The sequence below is a fragment of the Tachypleus tridentatus genome, chromosome 7 (assembly GCF_004210375.1).
Source record: "Tachypleus tridentatus isolate NWPU-2018 chromosome 7, ASM421037v1, whole genome shotgun sequence".
NCBI lineage: Eukaryota > Metazoa > Arthropoda > Merostomata > Xiphosura > Limulidae > Tachypleus > Tachypleus tridentatus.
In genome coordinates, this window is record NC_134831.1 from 184,271,430 (window position 1) to 184,280,330 (window position 8,901).

At 36.9% G+C, this 8,901-nt stretch overlaps 1 long non-coding RNA gene across 3 annotated transcripts; it reads right to left on the reverse strand.

Annotated features, from left to right (window-relative positions):
• LOC143258259 (uncharacterized) lies at positions 1 to 1,411 on the reverse strand. Of its 3 annotated transcripts, none has more exons than XR_013032237.1 (3): positions 1,271 to 1,411; positions 719 to 961; positions 1 to 232 (listed from the first exon to the last, which is right to left on the reverse strand). It is a non-coding gene; the product is annotated as an uncharacterized LOC143258259 (long non-coding RNA). The 3 variants fall into 3 exon arrangements; XR_013032239.1 differs by lacking the exon at positions 1,271 to 1,411 and adding an exon at positions 1,189 to 1,209; XR_013032238.1 differs by lacking the exon at positions 1,271 to 1,411 and adding an exon at positions 1,061 to 1,081.
• Between the last annotated feature and the right edge of the window lie 7,490 nt (positions 1,412 to 8,901).

Genomic DNA, 8,901 nt, shown 5'->3' on the forward strand with positions numbered 1-8,901 from the left:
GATTGTTTCACAGATGTACTTTAATTTGTAATGTACATCGCGATAAAGGTTATAGGGTACAGTTTCGAAGTTAAAAACACCCAACAATATTAAAAACAGTTCGAAGGAACTAGTAAAACTGGATAATTTAATACAAAAACAAAACGATAAAAATTAATTTAAACAATAAAATTAAAGATAACGCACGAGATAAATATCCTCCTGGCGTCGTATTTCGGCTCCATGGTTTTATCTGCGAATGTAAACGAAATACAAGTATACTAACTAAAGGAATAAGGTTTAAATACAGATAGAAATATTGTCGATTAAAACAAAAGTAAAAATGTTGAAAGACAGACAGACATACTATAAAGCGGGAAATAAGTAACAGGAAATTGCTTTTAGTTACATTTTACACATTATTTTAAGTTACGTATCCAAACTTAAATTTCAAAGCGGCTACGATGAAGTCGTAGCCGATAGAAGAGGGTGCTAGTACTCTTTGTTCACATAGCTCAAGCCTCAAACTATGCTAACAATAACTTAGTTGAAAGCTACAAAGTATACAATTTGAGCTACGATAATCTTCACAAAAAGATATAGTAAAGGATGATACAGTTTTGTATGGAAGAAAGTAGTAGTCTGGGGAAACAATTTTACTACATGTGAAATTAAAATTACAAGTGATGTCACTTAGAATATGATTTCATATAGAAAGAACGTAGTGTCGGTGGCGTACCTGTGCTTGCCAGAATCGATAGTGTTACTCGCCTCAAAGGTAGAGTTCGTATCGAGCGATTTGTTCATGGCTGTATCAGATATCGGACTATCATCAGCGAGGTACTTCGTATATACTGTACGAGGGATAGAAATTTTTATCAATCGTAGCAGCGTGCTGGAAGGATGTGGTTGCTTCAGAAAGACGTTCCAGTTGAAGCAGCTTGTAACAGATAGTAGACCCAGGATTACGAACACGGAGAGTCTATAAATGAAAGAAGTAATTGAGACTTCTAAAAAAAAAAAAAAAATCACCATGAGAAACAAAGACTCGAGTATTTAGTATTAATAATTATACTCCTACATTGAAAGGAAGGCTTATAAAAAGCTTCTTATTAGGCAGTAGGTTGCCACCTCAGTTGCAATAAACAAACACTTAAAGTAATATAACTAAGTCTTCTGGACCAAACTAGTAGTTTTATTAGCTCTAACCTTCCTTCGAAATACTTCACAAGGTTCAGTAACGTAAAATAAATATCTAACACTATTATAACATGAAAACAAACAACTTTACCCCTTCATTATATTTCTTTCTTCCTCAAAGCACAGATTCAGACACCTCTCAGGAACACTCCTTTTTTAAAGTCCTAACTTGAGAAGCGGTGTTACTGTGCATGATTGAGAACTACGGTGCTGGACAATTCAATGTCACATGGCCGAAAGGTATGTTTTACTATCTACTATTTGAGGGGGTGTAAGGCTATAGATACTGTTTTAAATATAAAATATCAACTTTCTCTTCGTTTATCGTTATTTTGAAAGTTAGAATTAACATGTATGTTATCCATTTATAAATCTTGGATAACATGATACTCTATTACTCGTTTCTCGCATTTATCTAAAAGCTCAGAACTGCATAATAGGTTATATGGACTATGCCCACTGCAAGGATCGAACATCGAATGTTTTGTATTATAAGTTCTCAAGTTTGCACCTGGTCCATCCAGAGCCGATACTCAATAAAATAAAAATTAGCTCTAGCAATTTAACTTCAAGAAAAACAACAGAAACCTCGAGCGGTTTCTATTTGATAAAGTTGTTTGTTTGCTTGTTTTTTGAATTTCGCGCAAAGTTACACGAGGGCTATCTGCGCTAGCCGTCCCGGAAGGTAGCTAGTTATCACCACCCACCGCCGACTCTTGGGCTACTCTTTTACCAACGAATAGTTGGATTGACCGTCACATTATAACACTTTCACGGCTGAAAGGGCGAGCATGTCTGGTGTGACGGGGATTCGAATTCGCGACCCTTGGATTACGAGTCGAATGCCTTAACCACCTGGCCATGCCAAGCCACCTATCAACAAGTTGGATTAGAACCTGAGTAAGGCGGAAAAATAGTTTTCGATTAAATATTAATTTCTTATTAATTAATTAATTTAAATATTAGTACATTCTCTGACATTTTGTTACAGTAAATATTGGTTAAATATATTCTGTTCTGTTTTTCTACCGTCATTATTCCAGAGGTCGCTATTCGAAAGAACGATTGACTGTACTTTTGGTCGCATTTGGTGATGGAAAACTAGAGAAACTATGGGTAATAGGTAAAAGTGAAAATCCGTGTTGTTTCAAAAATTTAAAGAAGAATAAACTTCCTGTGGAATAGAAAGCGAAGAATAAAGTGTGGATGACAAGGTTATATTCGAGGAATTTTTGAAATTAAACAAAAGAATGGAACAAGAAAATAGGAATATTCTACTTTTCCTAGATAATGCAAATTGTCACCCAAATGTTCGTTTAGTTTTTCTACCTCCGTGTACATCATCAGTTCTACAACCACTAGATAATAAAATTATACAATTGAAATACAGAAAACTGATGCTACAGCACATTATTGTAAACCTGGACGACTGTAAAAAAGCATCTGAAATTTCCATGAAAATTGATGTGTTAGATGCAATTGCATTTTTAAGTCATTCAATCAAATGTGTAAAAGACGAATGTGTAACATAGTGCTTTTAAAACTGTGAATTTATTCTTGATAATGTCGGAGATTGTGGACCAATTGTTTGTTATGACGATTCTAATGAAATCCAAACTTTGATTGAGAAGATTGATACAGATGATTTTGTGAAAGTTTGACAAGAATGTTGTAACAGAAACTGATGAAAATGATTTAAAATCTATAATAGAATTGCAAGATGGTAACAGTGTGAGAGATTCAGAAGATGAACAAAATAGAAAAGATAGTGAGGAAATAGAAATTCCTACTTCATCGCAAGTGTTAAGTTATATTAACGCTATCAAATTGTACGCAAAAATGAAGTGGGAAAATGAGCTTCATGAAAAGACCGTAGAATTGACGTTCTCTTTTAACCGCATGAAACAGTTAAAATTGGACACTTTCTTCGAATAAATTTTATTAAGATTTTATGTATCTATGTATATTTTGAATGTCTATTTTTGTTCTTATTCCAATATATATATAGTATAAACAGTATAATAATTCACAAACATCTTACTTCCCTTGAGTCAATCAAGTATAACGTTCCGCTCAAAAATTATATATAATTAAGGAAATACATGTTCTCTATGTCTAAGCCGGAAAGTTTACTCGGTCCCGTGCAATTTCGCATTATACAGATTTTACTGTAATTTTCATCCTTTCAGAAACTTCAGATTTCCTTTGCAAAAGTCTCTACAACATCCTAAATATATTTCAAATGTTTTTTCCTCCAGGTTGTTCACAAGTAATTAAAGTATAGGTAAATATAAAGGTTGTAAATATATGTTTGTTTTTTGTTTGTGTTTTGATTCATTTGTTGTTTTTGAATTTCGCGCAAGACTACTCGAGGGCTATCTGCGCTAGCCGTCCCTAATATTGCAGTGTAAGACTAGAGGGAAGGCAGCTAGTCATCACCACCCACCACCAACTCTTGAGCTACTCTTTTACCAACGAATAATGGGATTGAGCTTGACATTATAACGCTCCCACAGTTGAAAGGGCGAGCATGTTTGGTGTGCGGGGATTTGAACCTGCGACCCTCAGAATACGAGTCGCACGCCTTAACACGCTTGTCCATGCCAGGCCTATCTGGGCTTTGCCCACCATGTGTTGTATGTTCACGAATATACCATTGTGCCACTGCAGGGCTATCTGCTGAGTTCACCGAAGGGGATCGAACCCCTGATTTTAGCGTTGTAAATCCGTAGACTTACCGCTGTACCAGGGGGGTATCTGGAGGGCTGTAACAGAATGAATAGTACTGTATGTCCTTTTCTCAGTGAAGATCACAAAGTTTCAATGTAAATATCCTACGAGTTTTTTATGATTTTTTTCACGACTATTTCCTTCGCTTATTCTGTTTTTAGTGGCTTGAGCAGAAACCTGCTGGATGTAAAGCAAGGAATCGCCACCTTTTAGTCGCCTTGACACCACTAATATCAAATAAGTTCATGTGACGCAATTCCCAGGATTTTCTCTGCTGTGGAAATACAGTGGAGTGAGACTTATGAACTTCCTGACAGTATAATTGTTTCGATGACAATTGTCTAAAGTTTTATAAAATGTTGATGTTATGACTTTGAAGAGAAGCCAGTCTGATCCATTAAACTTAGTACGTATTTGAATGTCAGTTATCTTTTCGACATAGTCGATAAGCAGACTTTTTATCTGATTCCCAACACTGAGAACACAGTAGAATTTATCGGCTTCTTGACAGTATAGTGGTTGCAATAAAAACAGACCTAAGGCATGACCAGGTGGTTAGGGTGCTCGATTCACAACCTGAGGGGCGAGGGTTCGAATTCTCCTCCTACAATATGCTCGCCCTTTCAGCCGTAGGTGCGTTATATTGTACGTTTAATCCCACTATTCATGTCAGTTCTTTTGAGCTTCATGTTGTGTATATATATATATATATTTCCAAGCATTTGAACCAATTTGTTCCACAAATTTTCAAATAAATCCGAACAAATGTTATTATATATATATATATACCATAAATTTTCTTAATTATTTTCATCCACTTCAATTTGAAAAAGCTGAATGTTTAGAGGCATAGATACATAAATAAAATTCTCCTCACCCCACCACACAGAAAAGGGCATAATGCGCCATCTCTTGTTCATTGCCAACAATACCTGATTATTATATTTTTATGTGACACCTAAAAAACGCTGAAGAAAAAAAATGATTTTAATCTTACGATTTCTTTCTGTGCGGAAATAAAATTCATTCTTCACATGACGGGTCAGTTATACGTATTTGGTGTGAACTATTTTTGCATTAATTTCTAAGTTAAAACTAGGCTTAGGTCATCTTGGCTCAACAAAATTATCGAAGCATATAGTTTAGATTGAAAACAGGCATGAGTTATGAGGTGAGATCTTCTTGCCTTTGTCGTCAGTTCGGGCTTTAAAAGTTCAACAGCGAAATGACGACCACTTGTGCATGCCGATAATCACGTGACTCTGAATCTTTGTTTGTTTGTTTTGAATTTCGCGCAAAGCTACTCGAGGGCTATCTGCGCTAGCCGTCCCTAATTTAGCAGTGTAAGACTAGAGGGAATGCAGCTAGTCATCACCACACACCGCCAACTCTTGGGCTACCATTTTACCAACGAATAGTGGAATTGACCGTGACATATAACGCCCCTGCGGCTGAAAAGGCGAGCATGTTTGGTAGGACGGGGATTCGAACCCGCGACACTCGTATTACGAGTCGAGTGAGTCATATTTACTAACCGTCATCGTAAGCTTCGTCCGAATTCGCATGTGTAGATGGAAAAATAATATTTTTGTAGACTTTATATATGCAGTTTGGAATACTAAATATTATAAGTTACTATACCGATACTTCACGAATACATTCTAATTGACCATATTTCCTAACTAAATTGTATTTGAGTCTGATAAAATATTAGTAACCTTCATCACACTATTTCAAACATTACAGCGATATAAGAGCTCTTCTCTCATGAATAAGTTAGGAAAAGTGACCGGCTTACGTGGAAGAAATGCAGAGCTTTTGGTTATAAGGTTGATGGTCTATAAAAGTTGGCAGAGCCTGTATGGTGGATTAATTAAAAGGCTGTTGTTGTTTTGAATTAAGCACAAAACTACACAATGGGCTATCTGTGCTCTGCCCACCACGGGTATCGAAACCCGGATCTTATCGTTGTATGTCTGCAGACATACCGCTGAACCAATGAGAGACTGGATTCGTTAAATATCATGGTATCTCAGAAAATACTCTGGTGTTGCAAATCCTTAGACTTACCGCTTTCCCACCAGGGAACGTTTTCGAATAATTGTAAGTTATTTGTTTGTTTTTCGCACAAAGCTACATGAGGGCTAGCTGCACTAGCCGTCCCGAATTTAGCAATGTAAGACTAGATGGAAGGTAGCTAGTCATCACCACCTACCGCCAACTCTTGGGCTACTCTTTTATCAACGAATAATGGGATTGGCCGTCACATTTTAACACCCCCTAAGGCTGAAATGGCAAGCATGTTTGGTGTGATGGAAACTCGAACTTGCAACCCTCATATTACGAGTGAAGCACCCTAACTATCTGGCCATGCCGAGCCGATTCTAAGTTACCATTTCAAACAGAAATAAAAATATTATTTTTGTTTTTAAATGAGCTACAGCAAACTCTACTTCTACCCAGTTCTCTGTCTCGATATTTCATGGGAAATATAAACAGTTGTGTAGTTGTTTCACAACTACATGAATTTCACAGTCACATGAACGCTTTTTTAAATAATTTTTTTCTTTTGATTGTATTTTTACCACTACGTGTAAATGTTTTTGTTTTTTTAATTTTTCAAATGATTACAGTTTTACCTAATGCTACATAGATTTCAAAAGAGCATCTGAGGGTGATTTGTAAACTTGTTAGACTTCTCAGCAGCTGTCACTATGCAATATTATGCATTCTTTTTCGCACTCGAGATATATTACGTTTCAAAGCAACTGGCCCGACATGGCCAAGCGTGTTAAGGCGTGCGACTCGTAATCTGAGGGTCGCGGGTTCGCATCCCCCTCGAGCTAAACATGCTCGCCCTTTCAGCCGTGGGGGCGTTATAATGTGACGGTCAATCCCACTATTCTTTGGTAAAAGAGTAGCCCAAGAGTTGGCGGTGGGTGATGATGACTAGCTGCCTTCCTTCTAGTCTTCACTGATAAATTATGGACGGCTAGCACAGATAGCCCTTGAGTAGCTTTGTGCGAAATTCAAAAACAAACGAACAAAACAATCAAAGCAACTGAGCAGTTAAAAGCCGTCAAAGGTGAATGGTAATGTGTTGCCATCTAGTGGTACAAATTACAATAATACACGTATGAGAGCTCAACAATTTATGCTAGCGAGTAAATTATGTGTATTAAAAAAACACTTTGCAAGAAATTATAATTGAAAATCATTCTAGGATGAAGCACTCTCTACTTAATGTCACAGTAGTGTGCTGAGATACAAATATTCAAATAGAAAGAATAGTTTCAAAATGTGTAATTTAATAGTCCATGCGGCATGAATATTTAAAAAAATACGACATCATGTTGGCCCGGCATGGCCTAGCGCGTAAGGCGTGCGACTCGTAATCCGAGGGGCGCGGGTTCGCGCCCCCGTCGCGCTAAACATGCTCGCCCTCCCAGCCGTGGGGGTGTATAATGTGACGGTCAATCCCACTATTCGTTGGTAAAAGAGTAGCCCAAGAGTTGGCGGTGGGTGGTGATGACTAGCTGCCTTCCCTCTAGTCTTACACTGCTAAATTAGGGACGGCTAGCACAGATAGCCCTCGAGTAGCTTTGTGCGAAATTCCAAAACAAACAAACAAGACATCATGTTTCTCGATTTACCACAGCCACGATTTTCAAAATAACTCCCCCCATTGAATTAACGACAAATCTGAAGGCTTATAACGCTACAAATTGAGATATGATACCCGTAGTGATCACAGTACAGAGAGCCCATTATGTAGATTTGTACTTAGGAACAAAGAAATTCTCAGAAATGGAATTCTTTAACTTACTGACAATCAAAATTATTCTTTAAACTAGTGTTTAAAGAAAAAACATTTTTAGACTATTAAGGCAGGTTAGTAAAATCAGGATACTGGACTTACGGTTTGTAACTATGGGATCTTTTTCTTCTGTGTGGAACACAGCAGATAGTCCGATGTGGCTTTGCTCTAAGAAACACACACACGCACACAGAATGTTTACAAAGAGAAAGGAAACTGAAACATTCACGTTTCGAACTGGATATCTGCATTTAGCTATCCATAATTTAGCAGTGTATGAGTAGAGAGAATGCAGGTAGTCATCACCATAAACTCTTCGGCTACTCCTTTGTTTATTTGCTTGTTTGTTTTAAATTTCGTTCAATGCTACACGAGTAATGTAATACTAGAGGGAAGTCAGCTAGTAATCACTACCCACCGCCAACTCTTGGGCTCCTTTTTACTAATGAATAGTAGGATTACCCGTAACGTTATAACTCCTCCACGACTGATAGGGCGAGCATATTTGATATGACGCATATTCGAACCCACGACCCTCAGATTACGAGTCAAGCGCCCTAACCACTTAGCCAAGGTGTTAAAACTGGAAACAGAGAACTAATAAGTGTAGTGCTAAAATATTTAGTCTTAAAAGTGGACTTCCCACGAATAAAAGTTTTGAACTTGGAACTGGAAATCCTTAGGGTTTAAAATATTCAAACTTGGAACTGGAAATTCTCAGAGATGAGAGTAATCGAATTTGAAATTTGATATTTTTGTGAAACCAGACATCAACAATGGATAAAATAATTAAACTTGGAACTAAATTCAGCATCAACAAGTTCTTCATTTAACCTATTGTGACTGTATAACTTTTACTTCTTCTCTCATTTTCTAGTGGAATTAATTTTGAACAAAGGTTATTCATCTGAAGTGTTAATGAAGACCGATCTCATTATTAATGTTTCTCTCATTATCAATGTTAACTAAAATGTTTAACATGTCTACTTTTGTTTCCTGGTGAGACAATGTTAAAGTCTACACACGCGCACAACGCTAAAATCTGTAGTTCGATTCCCAACGTGACTTTGTTGACAAACAATCCTTATTTTTATCTTGTCATACTTCTGTTAATGAGGTCGTTTTTCATTGTCAGCTGAGTAGGACTAACCTAAATCTGAGTATATAGATTCAGG